The sequence below is a fragment of the Octodon degus genome, unplaced genomic scaffold (genome assembly GCF_000260255.1).
Source record: "Octodon degus isolate 3935 unplaced genomic scaffold, OctDeg1.0 scaffold00049, whole genome shotgun sequence".
NCBI classification, from domain to species: domain Eukaryota; kingdom Metazoa; phylum Chordata; class Mammalia; order Rodentia; family Octodontidae; genus Octodon; species Octodon degus.
The window spans coordinates 2,491,963-2,509,760 of record NW_004524625.1 but is presented as its reverse complement, the minus strand read 5'-3'; the positions used below and the strand labels follow the sequence as shown (position 1 = coordinate 2,509,760).

The 17,798-nt window shown below is 40.3% G+C and overlaps 1 pseudogene; it reads left to right on the top strand.

Moving 5' to 3' along the window:
• Window positions 1–7,763: 7,763 nt before the first annotated feature.
• LOC101562054 lies at window positions 7,764–8,427 on the top strand (annotated as a pseudogene).
• Window positions 8,428–17,798: the final 9,371 nt, after the last annotated feature.

The following is a 17,798-nucleotide window of genomic DNA, read 5'->3' as shown; positions in this document are numbered from 1 at the left end:
TAGCAGCACAATTTGTGATAGCCAAATCTTGGAAACAACCAAGATGCCCATTACCTGAGGAATGGATGAAAAAGATGTGGTATTTTTATACAATGCAGTATTACTCAGCTATAAAGAATGATAAACTCCCACTCGGAGGAATATGCAATGTGTTAATTATTGAAACTGTCCTACCAATTTGATTTGAAACTGTCTCATTGCTATTTGTTTATCAATAAAATTATGGGAAGAAATTTTTAAAAAAGAATGATAAACTCGAAGCCCTTATATTGAAGTGGATGTCACTTGAAGATATACTCATAAGTGAAATAAACCAGACATACATGTGTAAATAACATATAGTTTCCCTAGTATAAGAACTCAAAAGAAGAAATGCAATAGAAAGGTATAATATAAGTAAAGGAAAGCAAGAACTTGAGGACTAACTAATTAAGAGAGGGAAAGGAGAAGAGCTAGGAAACATGACCGTGACAAGCCATACAGTTATATGTAGAAGATGGGTATGGCAATGATCCTGAGAATCTTCAGATTTTTTGAATCTAGCAGTTAATTGGAAAGATTCTCACCCTGACTAACTCTATATACTGACACCTGTGAACGAAGCAACTGCACTGAAGATGGCAATTTGTAATAGTAGGTTCATGCTTGGAGTGCCTGTCATTCTGGTCTTCTGAATATGGGCTGCTTTTCATGACATGCCAGTTGCTGCTGTGCTATCTCTCCAGTACATGATTGTTCAAAAAGAAGGGGGTGGTGAATGAAGGCAGGAGACAGGAAAAGGAATGTGTGGAACTGTCCTGCTTCAAGGTTATATATGGTTAGATTTCTGAACTTATGTATAAACATAAGAATTATATAATTCTTTATGCCTATTTTTTAAATATATTCTAATTTTTAAATGTTTTTTCATCATATTCTGTAGGGACTTAAAGTTCAACATATCAATACTTGATGAAAAATACCTGTTCCATGTTAGGCCTAAGATGTTTGATATTCAGACAGATAGTGAGGTTAAACTTAACAGCCTAGTTTGTATGGTAAGAACAATAAGCTTGTCTTTTGGATGGTTAACAAACTAAGTTTGCAGACCAAAATTAGAGAAAAGGGAGGGCCACAAGGAAAGCCAACATTTTGGCCCTAGCCTTCCAAGGTCAAGACAGACTCAGGACATATGAGAACTTGTACTATAACGTCATGTATCTCGGTAGTGTCCCAAATTTTCTGATCAAGGAGATTATGGGGCCAAAGAAGAAAGTGATCAATGATGTAGAGTGTGCCTAAGGAGAGTCACATGGAGAGAAAATATTCTCTCAGGCTTTCACAGAGAGCATATTGGCCAAGCAATGGCCGTGACTCATCCACATAGCTGACACTGACAAAGGATCTACAATCTGAGGTACAGGATCTGAGGATAAATCCTGAGGGGATTTGACTGACCTTATCAGATACAAAAGTTACATTTCTTGTTATGTAGGTCTTGCTTTATCTTGGTCTTTTTTTTTTTTTTTTTTTGCTCCCAGTGTCTTCAGGGCAGGTTTGGCTGGCTGGAGTTGTGGAGATCGAAGCACAGCAACCTGAGACTGACTGCTTTGATGAAGCAGCCACTTAAAGAACTGAGCTAAGGGGTGGGCCCCCTCTTGGTCTTAACCATCCAGCAGAAAAGTATAAAAACGAAGTATAAGAAGTAAAGCCATGCTGTTATGTTGAGCTGTAGGGGACTCAGGTCAACCATTTCTGACACTGCCAGTGAAGCGGAAGACCCAATACTATTATGGACTACTGGACTCTTTTAGAATATTTTGCTGAGTTAACATACCTATAATATTCAAATAACAGAACTAAACAAAAAAGGGGATACAGATGAATGTGCATTTTGTATCTGTGTATTCAAAATGGTTAGGATAGTTATATAGTTACATTCTCTTGATGAATAGAGGGATTTGTTCTAATAGAGTTTATAAATAGGATATCATGTCTGCATCTTGTACAGCAATTAAGCACTGGGAAGAATGTATGCAATGTGTTAATTATTATTGAAACTGTCCTACCATTTTGGTTTGAAACTGTCTCATCGCTATTTGTTTATCAATAAAATTATGGAAAAAAATAAAAATAAAATAAAATACATAAAAGATTAGCATAGAAACAAAAAGATTTAGCTATTACCAGTTGTGCCACTATAAGGATTGATATGCATGTATCACTGTAGTATAATAGTTTAAGGATTTTATGATATATTGCTGTAATACAATGACTTATGAACTTTATAATGATTTAAGAAGTTTAATGTCTACCAATTGCAATAAAGTAATAGGAGCCCTGGAAGAATCCATTTGAGGTGAAGGGTTCAAGTTGAGGCTGACATTAGCATCATGTTTCTGTTAGTAAGGAGGACAGGCAGGAGGAGGTGGGAGAACCTGTAGACAAGGAGAAGCCTGGGGAGGATGAGTTGACAGGCTTGTGCTCAGGGATAAGTTGTAAGGATGGAAGCAGTCCTCCTGAGAGAGGCGATATGTGGGCCACAGAGGCAGGCCAGCTTTCTAGAGGAAAGTCCTTATGTGCAGTAGATGGATAGCTCCTTTGTCTGATTTAATAGTGTTTTAAGAGACAGAGCTTATGTACTACTTTTTTTTTTATGTATTTAGTACGGGGTCTATAGGGTCTCACTACACAGATCTGACTTGTAGTGATTCTCCTGTTTTCAGCCTCCCAAGCACTGGGATTATAGGCATGTGCCACCATGCCCAGTCTCAGTTGCTGTCTCAGCATGCTCCAGGGGCAGGGCCAGCACAGCACACTGGGATCAAACCCTGTCCCTTTGTCTGTCTAAGCAGGCACTTTAATCCGCCGAGCTATCTGGCTAGTCCTGACACAGCTTATGGACAGAGGCTGAGGATCTTTTTCTGAGTATGAATCAGCTTTGAGAAGAATGAGTGGTGGTGAGGCAGGTAGAAAGACAAACCTGGGCTGGGGAAATAGCTCAATGGAGTAAGAGCCTGCCTGGCAAGCACAAGGTCCCAAGTTTGATCCCCAGTCTGGAGGGTGGGGGAGACCTTTCCAGGCTGAACACCATACCTATGAGACCTGCAGTCCCATATTCCCCAGCCTGGTTTAGCCACACTACAGTCTAGTGGCTGAGTTACGGCCCAGCTATGACAATGGGGCTGAGCATAGCTTTACTACTCTTCTCTGTCAAGCCCTGGGTAGACCAGAGATAAATCAGACATTGACAGGCCTGGCCCTGAGGCACTCGAAGAAAATTCAGGAAGATAAATATGTATAGTGTGAAATTTGCTTTAAATTTTTTAAACAAATGTTGCAGAAATATCCTAAAAGATTAGGAGACCAACCCCATGGGACTACAACCAAGCCAAGGGCCACCTGATAGTGGGGTAGAAAGAAGGTGGATTGGGGTTGCATGAAACAAAGGTGAGCACACACACACACACACACACACACACACACACACACACACACGGCTGGGATGCCAGCTAAAGGAAAGGAATTTGAGAGAGGAGAGAACTTGGGTAGGAAATTTAAGCATGAACTGTGGTGAACTCTGTAGTTGCTCTCTCTACGCCCTTTACACCCTTAGTACATTGCCCAGATCCCCAAATTGCCTCATGCCATCAAATCTCTCATGAGGCCAGGAATTTCTCTCACAATGAGAACAATGTGAGAGGAGGGGTAGTAGCACCATCTGGGCTAGGTGCATAACTCACAGGAGGGAGAGGGAGGCCATGAAGGAGACTTGGTAATTTTCAGATGCAAAGGATAGAGTAGAGGGCAGTATTTCAAACTGTAGAAAAACAGGAAGCAAAAGCACATTGCTGTGGAAACACAAGCTGTTGGATGATGCATCACTGCAGTCTGACATTGCCAAAGAGGGAAGTACAGAAAAAAGAACCAGATCCTAAAGGGCCTGCATGCTCCTTTCTTCTCTGCTAAGAAGTTGAGACTCTGTCCTGTACAGTATCGAAAATCCACAGGAAATCACAGAGGGATCTGAAGCAGGGCGTATTGCTATCTAATCTCTCTGTCTCTGTCTCTGTCTTTGTTTCTGTTTCTGTGTGTGCGTGCGTGTGTGTGTGTGTGTGTGTGTGTGTGTGTGTGTGTGTTTAAGAGGCATAAGGGGATTTGTTAGGTAGTATTTAGAAAGTATCTACTCAAAGAAATAGAATGGGGATTCTCAAGAAGAAGGTTCATGATCATCTAGAGCTGGGAATATTTATGGTTTTGGCTGTGTAAATTTATAGAATTTGTAAATCTATAGAAAGTTGAGACTTGGTTTACTATACGAGAAAAGGATGGCTCATTCACAGAAAGATCATGGCCCATTTTACAAGTATTTGGCATGAGGCCAGACTATTAATTGTTTGTTTTTTTCTTTTTCTCCTTTTTTCAGATGGGTGATCTAAGATGTTTAGTCTAGAAACATTCTTTGAAGTTTCTACATCAGTTTTTTTAATATTAAGATCAGCTTCCTGCCCCTTACTTTATTAACTAAGCTAGTTCACAGACTTCTGGTATCTTTAAGGGATTTTAGGTGTGATGGGCCTGGAAGAAAAGACACATAAACCACCAAGAGAATACCAAGATGGAAAACCAGGCATAGCTTGGACTGTGTCCCTAAGTTGTCATTTTGTTACAATTTTTAAAATACCTATCTTTATTTTTCTATCCTGTCTTGCCGACCTCTACACACACACACACACACACACACACACACGCACGCACACACACACACACACACTCTTAAGCCATGTCAAGAGGCCTGTCTTTTAACCCTGTCCTAGCCAAGGATCAACAGTCTCCCTCTGATTGATTTCAAGGAGACAAAGTAAGATGGGTTTTGTTGCTTGAGAAACTATCACCCTTCCATAGTCTACAGATCTTTGTTTTAGAAACATCATCCTAGAACTGGTATTAGAGATAACTAAGGAAGGACAAAGCAGATTGGAACAGAGATGAATCTAGAGTAGCTGAGGATGAGCTTGAATTTCTTTTACAAGCAGAAACATAACTTGAACAAACAAAAAAGGACTGATGACAAAAAGGGTCTGAGATAGGCTACACAACAGGAAGTTAGAGATGTGATGGAGACACTCCCCCAGGGAGAGTGGAAGAGGAAATGAGAATTAGTTTGAAATGTCTACAATCCAATTTTGCTTTTACTGTAGAATCTTGGAAGAAATACCCTTCAATTAACCCACAATGTATGGTGGGCCTGTTAAAGCTCTGTGTGTAAACGTAGTATGTGTAGGAGTGTTCAAAACCTCTTTCCGGGGCCTTCAGCAGCAACGTGCCTCTCAGTTCTTGAGCCAACACAGGCCCTGGGCTTCGTCTTAACTTTGTTTCTGTAAAGGTCACCCTCCTCATTTCCGATCACTGAACCTTTGAAGGAAGCTGGGTTTCCCTGGTTAGTTTATCAATAATGCTCATACTGGCAACAGACTATATAACAATTCAGGGGAATGAAAAGTAGACAACACCTTCCACAAACAATATTTTGTAGCTCAACAAAAGGGATTATAGAGCAGAACAATACTTACTTCATTTTCATCCATCATCCATTCCATTATCAGTCAACAAATATTTGCTAAGGTCCTACCTTAAGCCAGTGGTGGCCAAGTCAGAGGGCTGGGAATCCAAACATGAAAACACCTTTGAAGAAATCCAATTCCGTGGGAACTAAGGATTTCCTGTACAGTCTTCCTGCTGGTTCAAGACTTCAGCTCCTCTAGATGAAAGTGGCCGCAGGATGCCTGTCATGTGTGTTTCTAAGACAAACACCCTCCTCTTTGCCTCCCCCTATTGCTTAGGCTGATGTGTTATGGACGTCACTGCCATCCTTAGTCCTACTCATCTCTCCATGTCCATGTGGCTAACTGGCCAGAGTTGTCTCCTGTTCCCCCTCTTCTTCTTCATCCTCATTCTCCTCCTCCTCTTTCTTCTTCTTTTTTCGCTTTTAGAGAAAGAGTCTCACTATGCAGTTCAGGCTGGCCTTGAGCTCACTTTGTAGCCCCAGCTGGTATCAAACTTGAAATGTTTCTCCTGCCTCAGCCTCCCAAATGCTGGGATTACAGGTGTGCACCACCATGTCCAGCTCTTCACCTCTTCTTGCTCTTATTTCTTCATCACCAAACTGGTTATTGTATCTCTCATCAGCTAATTCTATCAGAGGCCGCATAATTGTTAAATTGTCAAATCCAGGTCATCCCTTTCAATCTCTATCTGCCTTTCGGCACTTGACACAGTGATAATTTCTTCAAACTCACTTCCTTTTCTTCCTTCATTGAGTATTCCCAGGGCTGTCTCTTCCTGTCAGTTCCTTTTTTAGGCAATTCTTCCATTACGGTTTCTTTAACTCCTGGTGTTCCCAGTGGTTCTACTTTCAGCTCTTTCCCTGGGTATCCTCTAGCTATGATCTATAAGCTTACATCTAAGTATAGACATATTGTACAGCCCATTGGACATCTCCATCCACTGCATGCCTCCCCCCCTCTGATCACATCTGTTGACTTACCTGTTCCCAGCCAGTACCATATATCTCTTGTATTCTGCAGTACAAATGAATATTTTTCCAATGAACTTGTCCTTTGGCTACTCAGTCTCTTGAAAAAGATCTTGATAATATGAGATTAAAAAAAAGAAACAAACTGATTAAGGTTTAGTCATTTAAGAATTATAAAACAGAACATTCAGAAAACATGAAATTGGTGATAGAGGTAGAAGGAAGGAGAAACTAGGTAAGCCAAAGAAGAGAACAGAATAGTCATGAGGAAAGAAGCAGTGATTAGGTGCTGGGCAGCTAGCTCAGCTCATTAAAGCAAATGCTTAGGCAGATGCAGGGGCCAGGAATTCAATCCCCGGCCGGCCATGTCAGTCCTGCCCCTGGGGCTCACTGAGAAAGTGACTGAGACTGGTGTTGTAGGCAGCTGAATTAGATAGAAATATTATAGACAGACAGGGCCAGGCCTTCAAGGAGACAAAATGGAAGACAAGGTGACTTTGCAACTTGGAAGAGACAGACACTCCCATATGGGCCACACCTCAAGACCAAGACAAAAGAGGAAACACAGCTGCATACTTCCCTAGGGATGGGCATCAGGGATTAAATGAGTCACTAGCCCAACCCCCAACAGGAAGAGACCCTGTCCCATATCCATGCCCGCTTGCTATGTGACTTGCTTCCTCATCTGCTACTGGATTTAATCAATTTTACCTGAGCAATGGTGATTGTAATCTCATTGGTTGACCATAGTTTTGTCCCACTTCATGCTCAACTAAGCAAGTTCCCATGTCTTCTCCACTACCTTAGACCCGCCTCACCACATGGTTTTCCTCTATAAAAGTCCCTGCAAGAGACAGCTTCTGGAGGACTACCTGCTGTGGGGGAAGGCCTCCTTTTCCTCTCTCAGACAAGAGCTTTCTTTCCCTCAGTAAGTATGTTCTGCTCATAACTTCCGTTTGTTCCTAAAACTCATTCTGCGGTTTTAAAGAACATGAACTCATCCCATGTACCTTTTAAGTTGGGAGATCATTTTTCTCCCTGTGTCATTTGGAGGTTCCCTGTATCACTGGGACTGGGTGTGGTGGCACACGCCTATAATTCCAGCTCTTGAGAGGCTGAAAACAGGGTGATCACTACAAGTCCGATCACTACAAATGTAGTGAGACCTTATGCTGAAATACATTTAAAAAAATTTTAGGTGCTCCAGTAGCAGTGCAGATAGTGAGAGGAGGTGGGGTGGTCAGGCTGCATGCCCTAGCTCAGCCTGAATCTCAGGGACGATGGCAGAAGGCGATAATCGCAGCACCAATCTTCTGGCTGTAGAGACTGCAAGTCTGGAAGAGCGTCTGCAAGGATGGGGAGAAGTGATGCTGGTGGCTGATAAGGTCCTCAGATGGGAGAAGGCCTGGTTTCCACCTGCCATTGTGGCTGTGGTCTCTCTGGTATGTCTGGTTACCTATTACCTTGATCCATGTGTTCTGTCCCGCATTTCCTGTTTTGTTATGTTTTTGTGCTTGGCTGATTACCTTGTTCCCATCCTAGCACCTAGAATTTTTGGCTCCAATAAATGGACCATGGAACAACAGCAAAGATTCTATGAGATTTGCAGCAATGTAGTAAAGATGCGATGCAGAGCTGTGGGCTGGTGGAAAGGCCTCTTTACACTAATGGAAAAGAAGCAAAAAATGTCCTTCATGACCATGATCACTTCTCTTGCTGTGGTTGCTTGGGTGGGACAGCAAGTCCATAACTTGCTTCTCACCTGCCTGATACTGACTTTCCTACTGTTGCTTTCTGGACTGAACCAACATGGCATCATTTCAAAGTACACTGGAATGGCCAAAAGGGAGATAAACAAGCTTCTGAAACAAAAAGAAAAGAAAAATGAATAATACATCTGTGCCATTCAGTGTGATCAATGGAGTATGCATTGCCCCTGAGGATAGTTTCTACCTTGGTGTGTGGATCCTGAAATGCGCAGAAGTAGCTCTTTGCTTTCCCTCACTCTGCCGCTAGTAGAAAGTCACACTTGTGCATAGTGTCTTTGTGTCAATTATAGCTGGGCGCATTCTTGTCAGTTCGCCTTCAGTGGACAACTCACCAGTGGGTAAGGCTTGTTTTGATTTTTCTCACCCAGTGTTAACTGAATCCTTGCTTTTGACAACTTCTTTTAAAATAATACAGTGATGAACTTTATTCTTCAGTGCAGTTAATAGTGCTTGAAAAAATGTTTGGGCTGATGTTTGTTTCAGCTAGATGCCAGGTAGCAGTCTGTGGCTACAGGAAGCTGGTTCTACTGGCCACTTCCACAGTCGCGTAAAAAATTGTCTGGCTTCATGGATATAGAGACCAAGTTAGCACACCTGATGAAGAGACCAGGAGTCATGCTTCACACTGTTTCTTTGCCATTGGAGGAGAATCTCTATGGAATAAAATGAAATTGATTCCATGCCCAGGTTTCTCCCTTTTGTGAAACTTAGTGATTCCTGGGAAGTGTTGATCCTTATCTTCCATAGGGGAGTCTGACAGCTGTAGAACTCTCGCTCCCCTGCCCTACTTCATTAGTGAGTCCTTTTCATAGCAGACTTCCAAGAGACTGTATTCCAGGGTGCTCAGTATATCTTTTATTTCAGGTTTTTACAGTGCACACACTAGGTTAAAATGCAAGTCTGTGACTTTTATTCCAACACCAGCCAGTAAAGGACAAAAGTTCCCAGGTTCCTATGTTTAGTCAAGATTCACTGCAGTAGAAAAGTGAAAATGGGGCCAGGGAGATGGCTCAGTAGAATAAGGTGCTTCCCTGGCAAGTGCAAGGGTCTGAGTTCAATCCCCGGTTCCACCAAAAAAATAAAAGAAAAAAAAAAAAAAAAAAAAAGGAAAGTGAAATTACTAATTTTTAAGATGAGAAAAAGCCTTCAAAGGCGAGCCTCACAATTGTCATTCTATGATAATGCGGGTTGCATTTCAGTGTTGTGAGTTCACTGGCATCTGACTTTTTCCACAGTTCTCTTCAAGGGTTGTTGGTGAGAGCGGACTTGTGATGACAGACTGGCCTCTGAGCCACACAGATTTTGTAACTCCTTGGAAATCTCCTTAGAATCATTCTTTCCCTTGAGGGCTGGGGAGATAGCTCGGTAGAATAAGCACTTGCCTGGCAAGCACAAGGTCCTGAGTTCAATCCCCAGTATGACAAAAAAAAAAAAAAAAAAATCATTCTTTGCCTCTCAGTAGCTGGAAACTTAGCATAGCTAGCATAAGAATGAACCTTTCATGGCCAAAACATGTGACGTATTTCGGAACAACTCTTCAACTGCTTAACTTGCTGTAATATAGTTCTGTGAAGTCATTGCACTGATGCTGTAAGACTTAACTGGTAGTTAAGTTAAGTCTACACTTAACTGGTGGTAGATCTGTCCTTAAATAAGCATTGTTTGTTCCCCTTGATATTGCTGTAAACACCAGTGCCCATTATAGTTTATTTTTAATTTTTAAAAAATATTTTCATATGAATACCTTAATTGTACATGTGTCTTTTTACTGTGAATAAGCCTGTCTTACGTGGATTTTCATGTGTGTGAATGTGTGTTCTACCAGTTAACTACCTTGGCAGTTTTAATCCTGTGTTTTTTCTTTGTTTTGTGTGAAAGAGGAAAAATAAAGCCTAGAATCTCAAAAAAATAAATAATTATTATTATTATTTTTTTTTTTTTTTAAAGAAAGAAGCAGTGATGTCAAGCAAGACAAGGAAACAGCAAGCAGCCTACAACAAGACTATGCAAAGGCCTTTGGCTTTCTTTACTGGATATGTAGTATGCATATGTGGCATTTCCATAGGAAGTTGGCATTTGGGAACCAAAAAGCACTGGTCTTTGAGGGAACTATCATGTGCTGCTCTCCAGCCCAGAACACCAACCCCTTCACATTTTAAGGTTTCAAAAATGATGTGCTTAATGTAACACATCTTATAACCAGTTTCCACTTATCTTTGCTTTTACTGTTACTACTCCAAAGCACCCTCCAAATCTCCAAGTAAAGAAAAAAAGAAAAACAAATTCAAAGAATATAAAGATGGAAATGGAGTTCTCCTTTTTTTTTCTTTATGTCTGAGGCAGCAAAAGTAGAAATGTGAACTTCTGGTGATTGAGCTGAGAAATACACAGGCTGTGCATACAGGTGTGACACAACAGAGTTGGTAGCTGGGCATCCTTTTGGCTTGCCTGCTTAAATGGAGTAACTCAGGAATTTAAAATGGATTTCTATAGAACTGTTGATAAGGTGCTTTAGAAGAAGTACCTCGAGGCTTATCTCACTATCTCTTTGGCTCCTGCCTCCCCAGCTGTCCCGGAGGTTCATGTGCCCTGGCCTTAGCAGCTGTGGATTCTACAACTGTCTCTACAGGATATATGTGTTCTCATAAAACAACTTTTTACCAAAGAAGAAATACAGGCTTGTTCTGTGTTGTTAAAAAGCTGTAACAAAGACAGCACTCTGAGTTCATTTCTCATATATCTTGCCTACAGTGAAAGGACATGATGTCTAGCTCTACATACACAAGTCCAAAGCCCCCTCCCTGTTTCCTCTGCATGGAGTGTGAGAGAATCACTAGTGCCATACAGAAGAGATGACTAACACAGTCTAAAAATGGGACTGTTAACTCCCTAAGAAGACCACATGTCCTTCCTAGTCACATAGGGCCTGGTATACAAGACACCTTTAGCAATGTGTTGAAAGGATGAATGGCCTACTACCTTTGTGTAAGTCCTGGGTCTCCAACACTCTATAATAATCCATGGGCAGTTATCTAGCCTCCAAGTCAGAATTCTTTTTATTTATTTATTTATTTATTTATTCCAACTGAGTTAAGTCTTTTTGTTCTTTTGGTCATCTCTTCCAAGATTAACTACTTCCATTGTAGGTGATGAAATATGTAAGGCTCCACTTCAAATGTTGGCACTGCTATGAACATAGTCTCTTTCCCTTCTCTGCAACTCAGAATTAAAACTTTGATTCTTGTTTTATATTCCAGTCTCAGAAGCAGTTCCACTGCAGGAGTTATTTGCAGAAAGTCTTATGCTTTTTAGCAGTGGTCTCTGACCAGGTTCTATCTTCTCCACAAACACTACCAATGGACTTAGTTCAGATATGTATTAAACTAATAGGCATTCTCTAAAATGAGTTTAAATGCACTTTATTTTTAGCAACCTACATGATGTGTTTTTTCCCTAAAAAACAATGCCTCCACTCCAAATAAATCACGGTCAAAATAAACAAAGCGTTCAAGATGACATCAGTCCCATTTGTCTAAAATCCTGGTGTTGTGTAGATGACAAGCAGCAGCCAGTTATGACAAGTGATAGATCCAAGGTTACCATCGAATCCATTAACGTTTTTCCATTTCTAAACCATCCTTAAAGAACATCATAAATGGGGGTCACACCATCCTCACGGTAGTCCAGGAGAGCAACCACGCCATCTGGATTCATGTTTGCTCCAATAAAGAACTGATAGTTTTTGAAATTAGCAAGGATGAGCTTGATTTGCTCTGCAGCCCCCGTCATTAATGGTTTTACTCTTTCTGGTCTTTGTTCTTCAAGTTTGCCTTTGATTGATTTCATATAATCTTTGATGTACTTCTTGTAGGCCTCTTTTGTGAAGCTGGTTTCCTGCAAGTGATGGTTCATTACAATGTCTACACCACTGACTACTGTGCTTTCGGTGCCTTCGCCCTCTGGGCCTTCAGAGGAGGCACTGCCATCAATAAGCGAGTTGTCAGTGTTACCCTCTGTTCTACTGCCCATCTTGCCCTCCACCTCCAGGCACAGCCTGTCTGTGATCTCCCGGATCTTGTAAATGTTGGAGAATATCTCACTGTGGCTGAGGAGGTCCCAGTAAATAATCATGATGGTGGCTGAGGGAGGTGGTGGGCACGCAAGCTTAGCAGGAGCCGGGAGCTCAGAGTGAGTGTGGTACAGCTGGAGTGGTGCTGGGGGGGGGGGGTAGCTGGTGGAAAAGCTCCAAGTCAAAATTCTTAATCTCATACTTCTTGATCCTGACCTACTGCTTTATGTAGAATCCTGTCCTTAGGGGGACTGTAGTAGTAGCAAGCTGCTATGGTTCCTAGGCTCTTCCTCTAGACCTTTCCTGACCAGAGCCCTGACTCATCCTACTCTAAGCATGGGGATTCTGCCTACCTATAGGTAGACTGGACTGCTCCTTACCCTGCCCCAACATTGAGCCCTACCTGGGCTTCCCTCTGCAGGCCCTGTCCAAGTCTTTAGATTTACTGCTGCCAATCATTTCTAGGATAATGTGGTGATGAAGAAGGCAAAGAAAAGGATCAGACTGGTATTTCTGATGTTTAACATGAGTTCTTTGTTGAGATATTGGAGGCTAAAGGCTCTTGATCCATGGCTCCCACTGCTGGTATCACCAACACTAACATCCCCAGTACTTTTTCTTGCATCCACTGGGTTAGCAAATACTTGAGTTGATTGCTTTCCTCGTTTGCTGGAGAGCTGCCATGCTTTCAGCATGAGGCACCTATGTTAAACCTCATCTTTAATTAATGTGGAATGAGCTTTATGTTTGTTTTTAAAGAGGCATTTAAGCCCGGAGTGGGGGTGCATGCCCACAATCCCAGCACTTGGGGAGGCTGAGGAAGGAGGATTGCTGCAAGTTTGAGGTCAGACTGGGCTACAAAGTGAGTTCAAAACCAACCTGAACAGCATAGTGAAACCCTGTCTCAAAAAAAAAAGACATTTAAAGTGTAAAGTTAAGAATGGTAGTTCTCCTTCTCCACTGCTGGTGGGAGTGTAGACTGGTGTAACCGTTATGGAAATCAGTGTGGAGACTCCTTAGAAAACTTGGACTGGAAATTCCATTTAAACCAGCTATTCCTCTACTGGGAATTTTCCCAGAGAATCTGAAAACATCATATCATAGTGATATATATGTTTATAGCAGCACAATTTGTGATAGCCAGATCTTGGAAACAACCAAGATGCCTGTCACATGTGGAATGGTTGAAAAAGATGTGGTACTTTTATATAATGGAGTACTACTCAGCTATAAAGAATGATAAACTTGAAGCCTTCATATTGAAGTGGATGCCACTTGAAGATATACTTATTAGTGAAATAAACCAGACCCACATCTGTAAATATCGTATTGTCTTCCTAGTATAAGGACTTACAATTCCATATATGGTTAGGTTTCTAAATTTCTTTGTAAAAATATGTAAATGTTTATTGTCACTTTTATAAAATTTTTTGCCTTCATATTCTATAAGGACTTAAAGTTCAACATATCAATGTTTGATGGAAAATACCTGTTCCATGATATGCCAAAATGTTTGATATTTCTACAGATAGGATAAACCGAACTGCATATATTGCAGGTTAATAATTAGCTTCTCTTCTGGAGTGTTAACAACCTAAGTTAGCAGATCAAAATTGGAGAAAAGGAAGGGCTTCAAGGTTAGCCAACATTTTATCCCTAGCCTTTCAAGGTCAGTGAAGATTCAGAACATAGGAGAACCTGTACTGTAACATCATGTAACTCAGTTGTGCTCCAAATTTTCTGATCAAGATGATTATGAAGCCACAGAGGAATGTGATCAATGATGTATAGTGTACCTGGGGAGAGTCACATGGAGAGAAAAATCATTCTCTCAGGCTTTCACAGAGAGTAAAGTGGTCAAGCAATGGCCGTGACTCATCCTCATAGCTGACACTGACAAAGGATCTACAAAGTGCAGTACAGGTCTACAGTATAAATCCTGAGGGTACTTGACTGACCTTATCAGATACAAAAGTTACATTTCTTGTTATATAGGTCTTGCTTTATCTTGGTCTTTACCATCCAGCAGAAAAGTATAAAAAAAAGTATATAAAGTAAAGCCATATTAATACAATGAGCTGTAAAAGGCTCAAGTCAATAACTTCTAAGGATAACCCACTACTATTATAGACTGCTGGTCAGTGTTGGATTGTTTAGCTGAATTCAAACACCTATAGTATTTAGATGCCAATAGAATACCCACCTCTGACAGAACTAAACAAAAAAAGAGGATACAAAGGAAAGATCATTTTGTATTTATATATACAAAATAGTTAGGATAGATATACAGTTACTTTTGCTTAATTCAATAAGAAGTAAGAGGTATACTGTTTGGACAGGATATCCTGCTTCTTGTATATGGATAACCACTAAGAAGATAACAATGTACAATGTATTGATTATTGAAACTGTCCTATTAATCAGCTGTGAAACTGTCTCATTCATATTTATTTCTCAATAAAATAAATAAAAAAAGAATAGTAGTTCTATTTCTTTTTGGACATTTGCTTTTATGTTTTAAACAAAAGTTAATTTTACATTGTTAAGCTTTCTACTTCTTTTCAAAATGTGTTTCTTTTTCTGATTACAAAACGATACAGATTCTTGTAAAAATTCAAACATGTATAGTAAAAGCTAATACAGGAGGACAAAAGTAACCCAAATGTTATCACCTAAATAAAAGCACAATGTTGAAACCATTGGGGTTTTTTTGGCAGGGGGAATACCAGGAATTGAACTCAAGACCTTATGCTTGCAGGGCGGGTGCTACACCATGGGTTCTGGGATGCACCAGGCTGGAAACAAATCATTACTTACTAAACGATCTAGGGCAAATTACTTAACTTCTCTGTGCTCCAATTTCTTTATTATAAAATAGAGATGATGACTAAACTATACGACTTCTATAAAATGGTACATAATAGTATTTACTTATAGATATTTCAAAGATTAAGTTGAGAATATTTAAGAGATATGACACTGCGCCTCAATGAATGACAAATAATAGTAAATATATTTCAGGTCTACTTGTTGTTTTTCTCTTAAATCTCATTACCTTTAGTGGAATTGAGCTTGTCAATACTAAACATTTATTGAAAATTTATTAACTGATTATGTTATTTTTTTTTTTGGGGGGGGGAGGCTGTTCAGGTTGCCTTCAGGGCAGGTTTGGCCTGAGCCTGACTGCTTTGTTTCAGCAGGCACTTAAACACCTGCGTTAAAGGGCAGGCCCCCAATTATGTTATAAAGACAGTGATTCTAAAATATTATTTAGCTACTTGTTTAAGCAAAACTTATCCTGGAATCTATATGGAATTGTTTCCTATTTTTATTTCTCATTAACAATATATAATTTATGGGGCTGGGCAATGGCTCAGTAGAATAAGCGCTTCCCTGGCAAGTGCAAGGGTCTGAGTTCAATGCCCAGTTCAGCCAAAAAAAAACCAAAAACAAAACAGCAAACAAACAAAACACACACACACACGCACACGCACACGCACACACACACACACACACACACACACACGCATATATATAGTTTATGGCAAATTTGGATCACTTTCTTTTTTTGGTGAAGAGATTCTACAATTCAACAGTTCTCTGAGGATTAAATGAGTCCCTCATGGGCTGGCCTGATAGCTCAGCGGACTAAAGCACATGCTTAGGCAGAGTGCAGTGGCCAGGGTTGCATCCCCAGCCCGCCATGCTGGCCCCACCTATGGGGCGCATTGAGAGGGCGATTGAGACTGGGTATGGTGGTGTGTGCCTGTAATCCCAGCAATTGGGAGGCTGAAAACAGGAAAATCATCACGAGTCTGATCTATGTAGTAAGAACCTATAGGCCCTGTCCTAAATAAAAATAAATAAAGAGTCCCCCATTTAGGTACCTACTTACTTAGAAGCAAGGGACCCATGGTGTGGTAGGTACTCAATAAATAATAGCTCATCTCACCCTGGAAATAATGGCCAGATATCAATCAGTAACAAATTCTGGAGAGGTTGTGGGGGAAAGAACACTTGTCCACTGTTAGTGCGAGTGCAGACAGGCACAGCCACCTAGGATTGGAGGTTCCATTTGACTCAGCAGTTCCCCTCTGGGTGTCTTCTCAGAAGAATTAAAAACATCATAGTACAGTGATATATGTGCACTCATGTTTATAGCAGCACAGTTTATAATAGCTAGATCTCTGAGACAACCCAAATGTCCATCACCCAAGGAACAGATAAAAAGATGTGGTCTTTTTATGTAATGGAGTATTAGCCACAAAGAAGTATAAACTGTAGACTTTTATAGGTAAATGGATGCAATTTAAGGCCATACTTGTAAGTGAAATAAGCCAGATGTACACGTGTGAACACCGTATTTCTCCCTAGTGTGAGAAGATAAAAAAGTAAATAAGATCCAAAATGCACAATAGATACTTTCAAATTGGAAGAAACTTCAAAAGGAAAGAGAAGCTGGTTTGGGAGGATGAAAAAACTAAAGAAGAGAAAAGCAAAAGGAAAAAATATACACTTAAGTATATATTTAGTTATACCACTAAGGTCTGTGTTAATATTGTTTGGACAACTAAATGTTGATATCTCATACTCTGAGTAAGTAATTTAAAGATAATAAAAGGCAACGTATTAACCATTGTTACCCTCATATTCATTTGGAATTTTTGTTGCTGTTTTTGCTTCTTTTTCTTTAAAATAAAATAAATAATAAATAATAACTGTTATTTTCTAAAGAATGCATGCGAACTATGTATGATTTAGGACAGTAAATAATGAATGTACCAAGGGGTAGTCTTTCATTTTGCTTTTAACCTAAAATCAGGCTTTTCAATAATTATACAGATAAGACATTAATCACCCAGATAGTCCTGGGTTTATTTACTGGTATTTACTACCGTTGGTTTCCTCCTAAACCAACATAATTCATTTGCAGGTTTCTATGAGGATTAAATGAAATGTTGCTCTCAAAGCATGTGCTGCAACATACCTGCTTTACATAATGTAATTGCCAACTATTATTAGTTTTATTGTGGGTGGGTACAGTGTGAAGGCTCTACGTAGATTATTTCGATTATAACTCTGACCAAATTGAATCATTTGACTTGACATTTGTTCTTTTCCCCAGTCTTTCATATCTCAGCAAAGGGCACATCATTTACCACCACTACACCTCTCTTAAATACCTCCATGAAGAGGTAAGCTTTGTATATCACACCTGTATTCATAGTGTCCCAGCACCCAGAACAATGTCTGGCTCCTGGTAGGCTTTTGCTAACTTTGTCTTGAACAAATAAATATTGCAACAAAACTTGGAAGCAGGTGCTATTTCATTCCCACTTTAGAGATGAGGACCTAAGGTCACATGAGCGGTAAAATGAGGATTCAAATCCATACAGTCTACTTCCAGAGCCTGCTTGCTTATCCACTACATTGCGGTACTGAACTA